Here is a 16036-nt window from a genome sequence, read left to right as displayed (position 1 = left end):
TGAAGCAAAATAACCAGACGAATCCAATGCTGATGTTTCTTATCCGGACCCCGCCCCCCTGCCTCAGCCCCAGGTAGGTGACGGGGTGGACCACAGCCAGGTAGCGCTCCACACAGGTGAGCAGGTGAAACAGAGTCTGTCCAGGCAAGAGGATGGAAAACAAGCCCGTCCCCATTTCGAGGGTAGCTACTTCATGTGTGTAGATGCTGTAGCAGTGGAAGGTGTGCCCCACAACTCCCATTAACTCCAAGAAGGCCATGTGGAAGGTGAAGACGTCGGTGTGGCTCGTCACGGTCGCAGAGTCACGCTTCCTCCATCGTTGGAAGCCGATGTAGAGGACGAGGACGAAGAGAGGGAGGAGGATGATGTAGACGACGTAGAGGGCGGTGAAGACGAAAGTCGTGCGATCTTCTTGACAATTAGGAAGATGGACGGAGGAGTTGGAGGAGGAATTGGCAGACATGTCCGTTTGTTTGGAGGACTTTACAGAGACAGAACAACAAAGAAAGTTAATGAAACACAATTCAGCATCCATTCACAGAGGGGTTCAGAAGCGTGCACACGGACCCTTTACCATGTTTTAGTGAAGCGCAACTTTACCAAATATAACCTGAACGTGACCCCTTAGAAGAGAATGTGGGACTTGGCTGTAAATGAGGATGATGGATATCATGACTGTCCATAAAGAGCATGCCTGGTCCTGTACCGTCATTTAACACACAAGTGATTCAATTGGAGTCAAGAAAGAACAAAGCCCTACATGCCTCAAAAAAAACGGAGAGTTCTTGCTGTTTTTTTGGGATGTTTTCGAATCAGCTGGTCTTCCAACAGCCGAATTCACATCCCAAAAGGGTCCCTCGTGCGGAGTATGATATGGACGATATTTTTAGCAGACTCAGAAGAAATCCAAGGGATCCAAAAGAGACCCAAAGATCATCACAGTTGAGGGGGCAGGGAAAAAAGAGTGGATATTTGAGTCACCTAAGGCTGTTTCGGAGCCTCTTAGCAAAGCAAATTAAAATCAGGGTTTTATTTTGAAAGGTAAACATGCCAACGGTGAAGCTGTGATGATGTTTTAGGTCAATGTATCACAAACTGAGGAATCTATTGTTTGAATTATCTCAGGACACGGGATGCAAAATCTTTTCCTAAACAGGAGCGGAAATTGTATTTCCAGTTGTGACAGTTCACTCACTTTCCATTGACTGTCAACCTTGAACACATTTAGCATAACTCGTTACTGCATCCAGGGTATTAGAGAACATAAAGAGACCCTGAGGAACTTCAAATCTCACGTATATTGTAATACTCACAGATATATATAGACTTAAAATGCACTCATGTTGTTATCATAGGAATCTAGTATGGTAAAGTTACTTGAAAATGTAGAAAGAAAGCCAACCTTGAAGGTGTTCTTGTTTCTAAGCATCCATTTGCGGCATCTCTGAAATCAATGACTGCCTTTCTGTGCAATGTGGTCCAAATAGGAACGCACTAAGTAATGAGTGCAATGTTTAATATGTAAGGAGCAGAGGTTTGCATATTTCATAACAAACTTCAGATTGTGTCAATCCATCAATGGCACGCAAATTCTCCTGAGGCATGGGATAGTTTTTCCACAGGTGAAAGGCCTTTTCAGCGTTTGCATTTCAAATCCCCAAGAATACAAAAACCACCAAATGCTTTACACTAATATCTCCACTAATGTTGTTATGGTAATCACGACAGCCTTCTGACATTACCTTAACCTGAAAATGTAGATACCAGTTCAGAAGGGCTTACCCCAGACGATGAAGCCCAAAGACGTTGGTGATATTTGGACACTTTCTGTAGGGTTTAAAAGCCTGGGGTGCAAATAGTTAATACCAAAAGATGAACTTATAAATGCTCCAAAGATAATGAACACAACCTGTTTCTAACCATGAACCAACATTAGGATTCAACGGGTCTGAACAGACTGCTGTCCATCATGGATAACCCCCCCCTGCACTCCTTCACCCTGAACGTGCATTCCTTCACCCTGAACGTGCACTCCTTCACCCTGAACGTGCACTCCTTCACCCTGAACGTGCACTTCACCCTGAACGTGCACTCCTTCACACTGAACGTGCACTCCTTCACACTGAACGTGCACTCCTTCACACTGAACCTGCACTCCTTCACACTGAACGTGCACTCCTTCACACTGAACGTGCACTCCTTCACCCTGAACGTGCACTCCTTCACCCTGAACCTTCACCCTGAACCTGCACTCCTTCACCCTGAACGTGCACTCCTTCACCCTGAACGTGCACTCCTTCACACTGAACCTGCACTCTTTCACACTGAACGTGCACTCCTTCACACTGAACGTGCACTCCTTCACCCTGAACGTGCACTCCTTCACCCTGAACCTTCACCCTGAACCTGCACTCCTTCACCCTGAACGTGCACTCCTTCACCCTGAACGTGCACTCCTTCACACTGAACGTGCACTCCTTCACACTGAACGTGCACTCCTTCACACTGAACGTGCACTCCTTCACACTGAACGTGCACTCCTTCACACTGAACGTGCACTTCACCCTGAACGTGCACTCCTTCACACTGAACCTGCACTCCTTCACACTGAACCTGCACTCCTTCACCCTGAACGTGCACTCCTTCACCCTGAACCTTCACCCTGAACCTGCACTCCTTCACACTGAACGTGCACTCCTTCACCCTGAACGTGCACTCCTTCACCCTGAACATGCACTCCTTCACACTGAACCTGCACTCCTTCACCCTGAACGTGCACTCCTTCACACTGAACGTGCACTCCTTCACCCTGAACGTGCACTCTTTCACCCTGAACCTGCACTCCTTCACCCTGAACCTGCACTCCTTCACCCTGAACATGCACTCTTTCACCCTGAACCTGCACTCCTTCACCCTGAACGTGCACTCTTTCACCCTGAACCTGCACTCCTTCACCCTGAACCTGCACTCCTTCACCCTGAACATGCACTCCTTCACACTGAACGTGCACTCCTTCACACTGAACGTGCACTCCTTCACCCTGAACGTGCACTCCTTCACACTGAACGTGCACTCCTTCACCCTGAACGTGCACTCTTTCACCCTGAACCTGCACTCCTTCACCCTGAACCTGCACTCCTTCACCCTGAACATGCACTCTTTCACCCTGAACCTGCACTCCTTCACCCTGAACGTGCACTCTTTCACCCTGAACCTGCACTCCTTCACCCTGAACCTGCACTCCTTCACCCTGAACGTGCACTCTTTCACCCTGAACATGCACTCCTTCACCCTGAACGTGCACTCCTTCACCCTGAACGTGCACTCCTTCACCCTGAACGTGCACTCCTTCACACTGAACGTGCACTCTTTCACCCTGAACGTGCACTCCTTCACACTGAACGTGCACTCCTTCACACTGAACGTGCACTCCTTCACACTGAACGTGCACTCCTTCACACTGAACGTGCACTCCTTCACACTGAACGTGCACTCTTTCACCCTGAACGTGCACTCCTTCACACTGAACGTGCACTCCTTCACACTGAACGTGCACTCCTTCACACTGAACCTGCACTCCTTCTAATTATTTGTATTGGTATTGCTTCTCTTTGTATTTCGCTGCTGCAACGCAAACATTTCCCAGTTTGGGATAAATAAAGTACTTCTGATTCTGTTTGGCTTAGCATAGCACATCAAGCAAAGCTGGTGGAAGACACAACTCTGAACACGCTTTCATCAGACATAAAACAAACTCAACCAGTTTCCTTTTTGTCAGGGTTTATTTCACAGCAAACAGTTCAGATTCTAAAAACAGTCAGACGGGGTAAAGGAATGATGCTTCTGTATGTGAAGCAGCTCTGGTGTTGATTCGGATTTACATGTCCATTAAAGTCGATGCCTGATGGGATTCAAATGAGCTGTGAGCTAAAAACTGCTGCTCATTCAAATCAGAGAGTATGATGTGACCCAGCCCAGCTGTGTGTCCCGCAGTCTGCCGGTGTGTACACGCTGTTCAAAACACAATCGTTTCTGGAAGAAGATCTGCACGAGTTAATAAGCAAATATAAACCGGTGAATTAAAGCACACAATCTACTTTTACTCCAGAACTGTAACTTCTCACACACCATAGAAGGTTAGCATGTAATGCAAATAAGAGGAATGAATTCCACTAAGAGATAGATATGATTTGAATTAATGCTGCACTGATTCAGGGTTTGCAGCTTGGCAGTTTTCCCGCTCTCTGTAGAAACAGCAGAGGTAACACCACACTGCTGGGCACAGTGAACCAGTATGCAGACCACACCATTACATACATATCACAGACACCCAGCACGGATGACATAAGCAACAAAGAAGACACCAAACTGCCCAAGAACCTCGACAACAGAGCAGCCATTATGGCCATGATGGTGTTGAAAGCCCTTCGCTTTGATTGGTCAACCCTCTCCCTGGTCCCGCCCCCTTCCCCCGGCCCGGGGCGAATCAGAGCGCAGAGAACAGAAATGCTGCAGAACAAAACGGCAGTGGAGGAGAAGACCAATACAACTAAATCTAAAACCAGCTTGGCAAAATCATTAAATCTGATACTCGCTGATATGAAGCAAATACACCAGACACACACAATGCTGATGTTTCTGATCCTGACCCCCCCCCCCTGCCTCAGCCCCAGGTAGGTGACGGGGTGAACCACAGCCAGGTAGCGCTCCACACAGGTGAGCAGGTGAAACAGAGCCTGTCCAGGCGAGATTATGGAGTAGAAGCCTGTCCCCACTTCAATTATTAATTGCAGACCCGTGTAGAGGCCAGCGCAGTAGACGGTATCCCCCGCTACTGCGGCTAACTCCACGAGGACCATGTGGAAGGTGAAGACGTCGGTGTGGCTCGTCACGGCTGCAGAGCCACGTTTCCTCCATCGTTGGAAGCCGATGTAGAGGACGAGGATGAAGAGAGGGGTGAGGATGAGGATGTAGAAGACGTAGAGGGCGGTGAAGACGATATTGGGTGTTTGGCAATCAGAGAAGTTGGAGGAGGAATTTGCCGCCATGTCTATGAGAAGCGAGGACTGGACAAAGAGAAGCAGCACAGTGAATATAAGAGGCAGGATGTGTGAGATGGTAAATGGCTTTTCTCCAGTCTTTGGGATGAATTTGTTAATTTGGGGATCTGAATCCAGACCAATTTGCAACTAGGGGTTGAGTATCCTGAAGAATTAGCAATTTTGGTTCCAGTATCTCGCACATTTTTTTTTTTCGGGGTTCAGAATCTTGACAGATTTTTAATTAGGGGTTCAATTTGTTTCCCAATGTGCAAAATGGGATTGAATATTTTGACCAGATAGTAATTTGGGGTTCAGAATCTTGTCCGAGGACTCTTCAACCTGTTGATCGCAGGGGCTGAGGATCGAATAACTGACCCTCCGATGGGTGGGCGACCGCTCGACATCCTCAGCCACATTCTTATAATCAGTTCTAGTGCAACAACTCGACACAGCTTGGTCCTGGCTCCTTCAGTGAGCCGTCAGTAAAGGCTTTTTTACAGGCGGCTCATCAGCGTTGGTGAGCAGATTGAAGCATTTTTAAGTACGTGCTATGGTTCGATACATGCTCTGAGCAGCTTGCCAATGCATCCTGGTCCATGTAGGCACTGCTTCCACAGCTCCCTCAGCAGGAGTCTTGGTCTTTTAGAGCACGCATTGACTACCTTTCCTACCCCTGACCTCTTATATCCTGTACGTTCTGTCACATGAGTAATTGTTCCTTTCATTGTCATTATCGAACGCATTCCCCAAGTGCTAATGCATCTATGACCTTCTGTAGTCAAAACCACTTGTCAACACATTGCCAGATGTCTCTGCTGCACTTTGAAGGCACGAATGACACTTACGATTACACCTTTGTTATTGCACAACATCTAAATCATAAAACTTAATAAACAATGATTTTAAAAGCAGACCTCACCTTGATAGAGTTTTTGTTTCTGACCGTTCTTCCCCTGCGTCTCCAAGTCCTTGACTGCATTACAGAGCTTTGTGGTCCTGCTGTATGCTGTGTGTGTGTGTGTGTGTGTGTGTGTGTGTGTGTGTGTGTGGTGTGTGTGTGTGTGTGTGTGTGTGTGTGTGTGTGTGTGTGTGTGTGTGTGTGTGTGTGTGTGTGTGTGTGTGTGTACATGCTCATTATATAATGTGACAGAATGACGGACGGCAGCAGAGCTTTGCATATATCACAGCAGACTTTCCCAAGGTAGGCAAATATTCACAAGCTGGGTCAGTTCCAGTACTCTTTAAAGGGGTAGGTCAAACTGTTGGCAGAAAAGCAACTCAAACGCTGGTTAGTTGTAAACTGTATCTACGTTTTTATTAATAACGCGTAAATGTTGACTTTGTAGCATCAAACCAGAACTGCAGTCTGCCGGTGTGTACACGCTTTAAACACAATCATCGTGAAATCTGGAAGAAGAAGATCTGCACGAGTTAATAAGCAAATATAAACCGGTGAATTAAAGCACACAATCTACTTTTACTCCAGAACTGTAACTTCTCACACACCATAGAAGGTTAGCATGTAATGCAAATAAGAGGAATGAATTCCACTAAGAGATAGATATGATTTGAATTAATGCTGCACTGATTCAGCGTTTGCAGCCTGGCAGTTTTCCCGCTCTCTGTAGAAACAGCAGAGGTAACACCACACTGCTGGGCACAGTGAACCAGTATGCAGACAACACCATTACATACATATCACAGACACCCAGCACAGATGACATAAGCAACAAAGAAGACACCAAACTGCCCAAGAACCTCGACAACAGAGCAGCCATTATGGCCATGATGGTGTTGAAAGCCCTTCGCTTTGATTGGTCAACCCTCTCCCTGGTCCCGCCCCCTTCCCCCGGCCCGGGGCGAATCAGAGCGCAGAGAACAGAAATGCTGCAGAACAAAACGGCAGTGGAGGAGAAGACCAATACAACTAAATCTAAAACCAGCTTGGCAAAATCATTAAATCTGATACTCGCTGATATGAAGCAAATACACCAGACACACACAATGCTGATGTTTCTGATCCTGACCCCCCCCCCCTGCCTCAGCCCCAGGTAGGTGACGGGGTGAACCACAGCCAGGTAGCGCTCCACACAGGTGAGCAGGTGAAACAGAGCCTGTCCAGGCGAGATTATGGAGTAGAAGCCTGTCCCCACTTCAATTATTAATTGCAGACCCGTGTAGAGGCCAGCGCAGTAGACGGTATCCCCCGCTACTGCGGCTAACTCCACGAGGACCATGTGGAAGGTGAAGACGTCGGTGTGGCTCGTCACGGCTGCAGAGCCACGTTTCCTCCATCGTTGGAAGCCGATGTAGAGGACGAGGATGAAGAGAGGGGTGAGGATGAGGATGTAGAAGACGTAGAGGGCGGTGAAGACGATATTAGGTGTTTGGCAATCAGAGAAGTTGGAGGAGGAATTTGCCGCCATGTCTATGAGAAGCGAGGACTGGACAAAGAGAAGCAGCACAGTGAATATAAGAGGCAGGATGTGTGAGATGGTAAATGGCTTTTCTCCAGTCTTTGGGACGAATTTGTTAATTTGGGGATCTGAATCCAGACCAATTTGCAACTAGGGGTTGAGTATCCTGAAGAATTAGCAATTTTGGTTCCAGTATCTCGCACATTTTTTTTTTTCGGGGTTCAGAATCTTGACAGATTTTTAATTAGGGGTTCAATTTGTTTCCCAATGTGCAAAATGGGATTGAATATTTTGACCAGATAGTAATTTGGGGTTCAGAATCTTGTCCGAGGACTCTTCAACCTGTTGATCGCAGGGGCTGAGGATCGAATAACTGACCCTCCGATGGGTGGGCGACCGCTCGACATCCTCAGCCACATTCTTATAATCAGTTCTAGTGCAGCAACTCGACACAGCTTGGTCCTGGCTCCTTCAGTGAGCCGTCAGTAAAGGCTTTTTTACAGGCGGCTCATCAGCGTTGGTGAGCAGATTGAAGCATTTTTAAGTACGTGCTATGGTTCGATACATGCTCTGAGCAGCTTGCCAATGCATCCTGGTCCATGTAGGCACTGCTTCCACAGCTCCCTCAGCAGGAGTCTTGGTCTTTTAGAGCACGCATTGACTACCTTTCCTACCCCTGACCTCTTATATCCTGTACGTTCTGTCACATGAGTAATTGTTCCTTTCATTGTCATTATCGAACGCATTCCCCAAGTGCTAATGCATCTATGACCTTCTGTAGTCAAAACCACTTGTCAACACATTGCCAGATGTCTCTGCTGCACTTTGAAGGCACGAATGACACTTACGATTACACCTTTGTTATTGCACAACATCTAAATCATAAAACTTAATAAACAATGATTTTAAAAGCAGACCTCACCTTGATAGAGTTTTTGTTTCTGACCGTTCTTCCCCTGCGTCTCCAAGTCCTTGACTGCATTACAGAGCTTTGTGGTCCTGCTGTATGCTGTGTGTGTGTGTGTGTGTGTGTGTGTGTGTGTGTGTGTGTGTGTGTGTGTGTGTGTGTGTGTGTGTGTGTGTGTGTGTGTGTGTGTGTGTGTGTGTGTACATGCTCATTATATAATGTGACAGAATGACGGACGGCAGCAGAGCTTTGCATATATCACAGCAGACTTTCCCAAGGTAGGCAAATATTCACAAGCTGGGTCAGTTCCAGTACTCTTTAAAGGGGTAGGTCAAACTGTTGGCAGAAAAGCAACTCAAACGCTGGTTAGTTGTAAACTGTATCTACGTTTTTATTAATAACGCGTAAATGTTGACTTTGTAGCATCAAACCAGAACTGCAGTCTGCCGGTGTGTACACGCTTTAAACACAATCATCGTGAAATCTGGAAGAAGAAGATCTGCACGAGTTAATAAGCAAATATAAACCGGTGAATTAAAGCACACAATCTACTTTTACTCCAGAACTGTAACTTCTCACACACCATAGAAGGTTAGCATGTAATGCAAATAAGAGGAATGAATTCCACTAAGAGATAGATATGATTTGAATTAATGCTGCACTGATTCAGCGTTTGCAGCCTGGCAGTTTTCCCGCTCTCTGTAGAAACAGCAGAGGTAACACCACACTGCTGGGCACAGTGAACCAGTATGCAGACAACACCATTACATACATATCACAGACACCCAGCACAGATGACATAAGCAACAAAGAAGACACCAAACTGCCCAAGAACCTCGACAACAGAGCAGCCATTATGGCCATGATGGTGTTGAAAGCCCTTCGCTTTGATTGGTCAACCCTCTCCCTGGTCCCGCCCCCTTCCCCCGGCCCGGGGCGAATCAGAGCGCAGAGAACAGAAATGCTGCAGAACAAAACGGCAGTGGAGGAGAAGACCAATACAACTAAATCTAAAACCAGCTTGGCAAAATCATTAAATCTGATACTCGCTGATATGAAGCAAATACACCAGACACACACAATGCTGATGTTTCTGATCCTGACCCCCCCCCCCTGCCTCAGCCCCAGGTAGGTGACGGGGTGAACCACAGCCAGGTAGCGCTCCACACAGGTGAGCAGGTGAAACAGAGTCTGTCCAGGCGAGATTATGGAGTAGAAGCCTGTCCCCACTTCAATTATTAATTGCAGACCCGTGTAGAGGCCAGCGCAGTAGACGGTATCCCCCGCTACTGAGACTAACTCCACGAGGACGATGTGGAAGGTGAAGACGTCGGTGTGGCTCGTCACGGCTGCAGAGCCACGTTTCCTCCATCGTTGGAAGCCGATGTAGAGGACGAGGATGAAGAGAGGGGTGAGGATGAGGATGTGGAAGACGTAGAGGGCGGTGAAGACGATATTGGGTGTTTGGCAATCAGAGAAGTTGGAGGAGGAATTTGCCGCCATGTCTATGAGAAGCGAGGACTGGACAAAGAGAAGCAGTACAGTGAATATAAGAGGCAGGATGTGTGAGATGGTAAACACAGGTTAACATTCCCTCGTTTTCATATTGGCAATTTGGGTTTCATTACTTTAACCAGATGGCAATTTGGGGTTGAGTATCTGGACCAACTTTCCATCTGACCAGAAAGTATTTATAACCAGAAGTGTATATCTCACTAACTTTCCCAAGAACATAACATGAGCTTATTCTACGAGGTGACACCATGTCCGAACCTTTTACTGCACTCTTTAGTGCCCACAGTGTGCAGGCATTCAGGATATTCAGAGAATATCGGACTGAAACATATCAGAAACTACAAGTCTGCCATGCTGTGATACTTACAGATGTATTCTAGAGACACATGTTTTATTGATAGCCTATACTAACATGTTCCCCATTGTTATACCATATATCTAAAAGGGTAAGCATGATTAAAACGTTTGAAAAGAACACCAACCTTGTAGGAGATTTTGTGTCTGGTCGTCCTGCGTCCAAAAGCAATGACTGCCTCTCAAAGCTCTCCAGTCCACATGTGTGTCAGGATGACAGACAGCAGCAAGGGTTTTTGCATATTACATATCAAACACAGTCATGACAGGCACATTTTCTTAATGGTGTTATATGGTCAGCTCCAGCACCACTGGCACTAATTCAGTGTTTGCATTTCAAATCCCTAGCATACAGAACCACCAACGCTCACATCCTCTCCAGGTGTTTTTGGTAAAGTGGGTCATTTATTGACATTGCATTTAGGTGACGCTGTTATCCAAAGCGAGTTGAAATAAGTTCAATCAGCCGTGGGGATACATATTTAGAACAGCAAGATTCATACAAGTGCATCAACATTCAACATGCTAACTACTGGAGCTCTGTGTCAGGATCTCAGTTTCGGTATTTTTAGTTTACTGTTTTACTTTGGAATGTGTCTTGTCTTGTTTACTTCCTGTCTTGTCTTGTTCACTTCCTGTCTTGTCCACTTCCTGTCTTGTTCACTTCCTGTCTTGTCTTGTTCACTTCCTGTCTTGTCTTGTTCACTTCCTGTCTTGTTCACTTCCTGTCTTGTTCAGTTCCTGTCTTGTTCACTTCCTGTCTTGTTCACTTCCTGTCTTGTCTTGTCCACTTCCTGTCTTGTTCACTTCCTGTCTTGTCTTGTTCACTTCCTGTCTTGTCTTGTTCACTTCCTGTCTTGTCTTGTTCACTTCCTGTCTTGTTCACTTCCTGTCTTGTTCACTTCCTGTCTTGTCTTGTTCACTTCCTGTCTTGTGTACTTTACTTCCTGTCTTTAGTTTCCCTCCTGTCTGATTGTCTGATCGTGCTCACCTGTTGCCCCTGCGTGTCTCCTCCCCCTTCCCATCTGTGTCTTGTCTTGTGATTACCCTCCTCTGTATTTAGTCTGGTCTTTCCTTCGTGTTCTTTGTCGCGTCGTCGTTATTGGCCGTTTGCCTGTTCCCTGAACCCTTTTTGGATCTCCCGTTTTCAGCCCTCCCTCTTCCACTGGTTTCTCCGTGTTTGTAATTTGATGCTTTTCTTTCGATCTACCTTTTTCAGCATTTTTGTTAACCGCTTTTTTTTTATAAATAAAAGTTCGCCCTCTGTTACATTTGAACCCCTGCTTCCTCTATTGCTTCTGCACCTGGGTCCTTTCTCCATTCCTGGCAGTTTGTCTTCGAATGAGCAGCTACATTTTTACAATCATGCAGAAATAAACCTGCAGTCTAAAAGTTGTTTTACTGCAGTCGTGGCTTTTCCATGTTGGAGGGAAATGAATGAAGGTGTTTTTCTCCGAGTGCATTGGTCGGTCTTGGTCACGAGAAGAAGATTTTGACACAAACTCCCAGTAAATACTTTAACCTCCATGAGACCCTAACTTACACTTGCCATAAGTTGTAAATGTGTGTGTCTCTCCGGCTCGCACTGAAAGCTCCAAGCTGTGCTAAATGCTATGCTAATGCTATTCTGCTGCTGACCTCTGACTTCCAATCTCGATAAACAAAACCCAGGAAATGTATATTGTTGCCTTGTGCTCGTTTGCAGGGAGTCTATAGACATAGAGGCAGAGGCACACAGAGGCATATGGTCCCCATGTATAATGTAAAAGGTGAGCTCAGGTGATATTGCTGATTAGCACTACTTACATTAGTTTGCTTTAATTAGAGAGCTTTGTTGTGTCAGTAAATATTCATGTAGCACAAAGGAGGTTGCAGGTCAAATGAGCATAATATTCAAACAGTGGGGCTTCTGACTGCTTTCAAACTGAGAAACTTAGATTTGCTTTCTGTAATTTACCGTGAAATGTGTCATAACCTTCGCGTATGTTTTGCATCATGCAAAGAAACTTCACAGACCTACATTCATGTGTTGAAACTCCCAGACATAAGCAGAGGAACATAAAGCTGGTGTGGGATCAGACACAGGAGCAGGAGACAGCCTGGTGGGTGTTTTTGAATTAAAGATGTGTTTACGATTACCAGGATAGGATTCACAGATGTTGCCTTTTGTGTTTCTCTGCACTCTAAATTGGTAGGATTCAATTTGAGTGAACTTATGTTAAATTCAATGTCTGTAATCCTCCCTGTAAGTACGACATACACCGTTCTTTACAGAGCTTTGTTGAATGATTGTTTCTTTCATAGGAATTATTTTGGATATATGAAATGAATCCAGTTCTACTCTCATTGATTCCTGATTAACCTGATTGCTCTCCCTTCCCCTCCTTCTCCCCTTCAGGCCTCCATGTAAACAGACATGTCGGTCAACTCCTCTTCCTTTGCTGACTTCCCCCCTCCTCCTAACGTCTCCTCGAACTCCTCTGACTTCAACATTTGCACCAATACCAAAACGTTCATCTACATCTTCTCAGCTTTCTCTATCGTAACCGTCCTCCTCATCCCACTGCTCCTCTTCGTCCTCTACCTGGGCTACCAAAAGTCGAGGAAGCAGCACTCCAGTCACTCCGACCACTTCACCTATCACTCCATCTTCCTGCAGCTGAATGGATTACTGGGGCTCGCCTTCTTCTTCATTGGTGGCAACATCAGTCTCAGGGAGATGTGGGATGTTGGGTTGTCACTTTATAATATGGGCAGTCTCGGACAGGGTCTGTTTCACCTGCTCACCTGTGTGGAGCGCTACCTGGCTGTTGTTCACCCCGTCACCTACCTGGGGCTGAGGCAGGGGGGCGGGGTCCGGATCAGAAACATCAGCACTGGATGTGCTTGGTTCCTGATCTGTGGATATCTTACAGTAACTTATTTGGGCAGCTCTGAATTCAATGAGGTGCTGTACTATAGCATTGTGACTTCATTCTTAAGCGTCATCTCTTTTTGCAGCCTTTCAGTTCTCTACGTTCTCAAGCGTCCAGGGCCAGGGGGAGGGGGGACGACCGGGGAGCGGGTTGACCCATCAAAGAAGAGGGCTTTCTACACCATCACGGCCATAATGGGAGTGCTGTTGTTGAGGATTGCTGGGAATTTAATTGCTAATTTGATGAACATCAGCGTGTGTTTGGTGGTGATATCTAGCTCTTGGCTCGGTCTGCCCAGCAGTTTGGTGTTACCTCTGCTGTTTCTGCACCGGGTGGGGGGGGGGGGAAGACAATGCTGCAAACACAACACTGAATCAGGATGAGAGCAGGTTTGCATGTTAGCAAGAGTCATACATTTGAAGAGTAGGATCGTAGGAGTCACAGGTAGATGTAGGGAATAATAGTTTGGAGTGAAGTAATGCATATATAAAAGGGTGTCCTCTGGATAGAGCTTTTATGGTTTGGTTGTTTTCTTACTGCTTATGTAAATATTAAAAGACGAGAGCCCTGTGGCTGTCCATCACTGATGGGCCACAGGTAGATGTAGAGAATACCTGGTAATCATTTGGAAGAATATTGTAATTTGTGTACCCGGTGCCAATCCATTACTGATGGTAAAAGGGCTCTACTTCAGCACCATCGATACAAAGCCTTCGTTAAGGTTAGTGGGAATGTCAATAGTTCAGCATCTTAGCAGTAAATAAATGTAACATGTCTGTGGACAATATTAAACCAGTACTACTTTGTTGGCTCCAATGTAAACTCAGCTGTCAATAAGTGGAATCCGACTTGTGTTATTTACATTTTGAAATCTAACTTTTGTGGAATGGACAATCATGCTGTGGTTCAATATTTCACACATCCTATAGTGACACTTTATTTGAATGAGCAAACTTTTCACTTCTTTTGTTGATGTCTTTGTTATGCCAACTTAAGGAAGACACGCTGACCTTTTATAAACATGCTTATCCATCCAGGTATCAAACTATGACACTTTATTTCTCATAGCAAGTACTGCAGCTAGCATCACAGCTAACCAAGCTATCGGCAGCTAAAGCTTTATCCCTGTGCTGAATATCCTGTTGGAGTTATTACATGTGACTGCATCTTACATTTGGTCTGTCCGTGACTTTGTCCAACACAATATTAAACTCTAATATATTGTGTGTTGTATTGTCGTATAATCCTGTATATCATTACTGTATGTATTAAGAATAAATGCCGTAATAGCTTACTGTGTGTGTGTGGTTCGTTGTGTAATAGCAGATCATGCAGGGACAAGTAGCTGCTGATAATTGAAGCAATATTCAAATAGTGCTGCTGTGTCCCTGCAGTCTGACTCCCAATGCCAGAAAAGCATTTGCCTGTTTTAATCTACCGTAAGAAATATCATTAAATATGAATAGCATAAGAAAAACAATCCTGCTCTCACCTGTGCTTCTCTCACCTTCATCACGGATCTGGATTATAATATCTCTGGATGGGATCGCAGTGAACAGCAGTCAGAGAGTTTGGAGACGGCGGAGAAGGACGCTCGGAAGGAACTGAGGTGGGTGATCTTTAAGCCCAAATAAAATACATTAATATGAAGTTAAATACTGCAGATCTTTTAGATTTGAATGTGTGTAGACTGTTAAAGAGGATATTTCATAAATGGTTTTTGCTGTCAGCCTTGTTTCTAGGTTTTAATCGATGTTGTTTTTAATATATGGTTTATTAGATCACTTCTCAAGATTTAACATCAAATAGCATTGGTTAATTTAAGCTTATTGAAAATGAATTATCCTAACAAATCTCCTCTTAAATGGAAAGACAGAATAAGGGCCTTAAACACAGGAATGTGTTGTGGATTCAGATCAAGCTGCAACCCCGGGGTCTGAACGTGAAGCCGGAGTGCTTACTTCTAACTTCACGTTTTATCTCCGTTAACTTTTTCCTGAAGGATTTATGGTCTCAATATCTAGTTTCAAGTTATCTTTAAGAAACCATGATGTTCCTTTTAGTAAATGATGGTCCTATTTAGAGGAAATACACAATAGAGCAGGGCATGCTTTAAGGGTGGGGCGACCTTGAGATTGACTGGTTTCCACACCCTTCCACAGCTTGTGTTTTCACTCCTTTAAACGTGCGGTTATTTGATTGCCTGCTTCTTCAGTGTTTGGTTGTACCTAGCTCCAGCCTCTCGAAGGACATTTGCTGTGCAAAAAAACAAGTTTTGGACCAGCAAAAAAACAATTCAAAGCTTCAAACCCGTAGTCCAAGAACAATTGGGTTATGTAATGGCAACGACCACTTATATACAGTCTAAGTGGTCGTTATTTTGATCTAATTAAATTCCCCCTTAACTTGAATCCGCTCCACTCACATAGCACCTTAAGTCTGAGAGAGAGTTCTGTTCTCTGTATCCATTTGAGTTTAACATGTTGCCTGTCTTTATCTCCCCTTTGGTCGTCACTGCCTTTCCTCTTCAGGCCTTCATCAATACAAACATGTCCTTCAACTCCTCTGAACTTTACGAGGAGTTCTTCTCCTACAACTTCTCCTTCTATTCAATCTTCGGTCATTGCCTTGATTCTAAAGCGAGCCGGTACGCTGCCTTTGCTCTGGGAATCGGGCTCATCCTTCTCCTCCCTTTCTCCATCACCGTCGTGTACCTGGGTTGCCAAAGATGGAGGAAGCAGCGCTCCAGCTCCACGGCCACAAGTCACTCCGACCACTTCACCTACCACTCCATCGGCATGCAGCTGAACAAACCCTTGGGCATTTCTCTTCTGTTTATCGGCAACTACTTCTTTCTCCCGGTACTAATGGGAATCGGGATTGGCG

The sequence above is a fragment of the Eleginops maclovinus genome, chromosome 14 (assembly GCF_036324505.1).
Source record: "Eleginops maclovinus isolate JMC-PN-2008 ecotype Puerto Natales chromosome 14, JC_Emac_rtc_rv5, whole genome shotgun sequence".
Classification (NCBI taxonomy): Eukaryota; Metazoa; Chordata; class Actinopteri; order Perciformes; family Eleginopidae; genus Eleginops; species Eleginops maclovinus.
The sequence above is the reverse complement of the archived record's forward strand: the minus strand, read 5'-3'. Positions refer to the sequence as shown.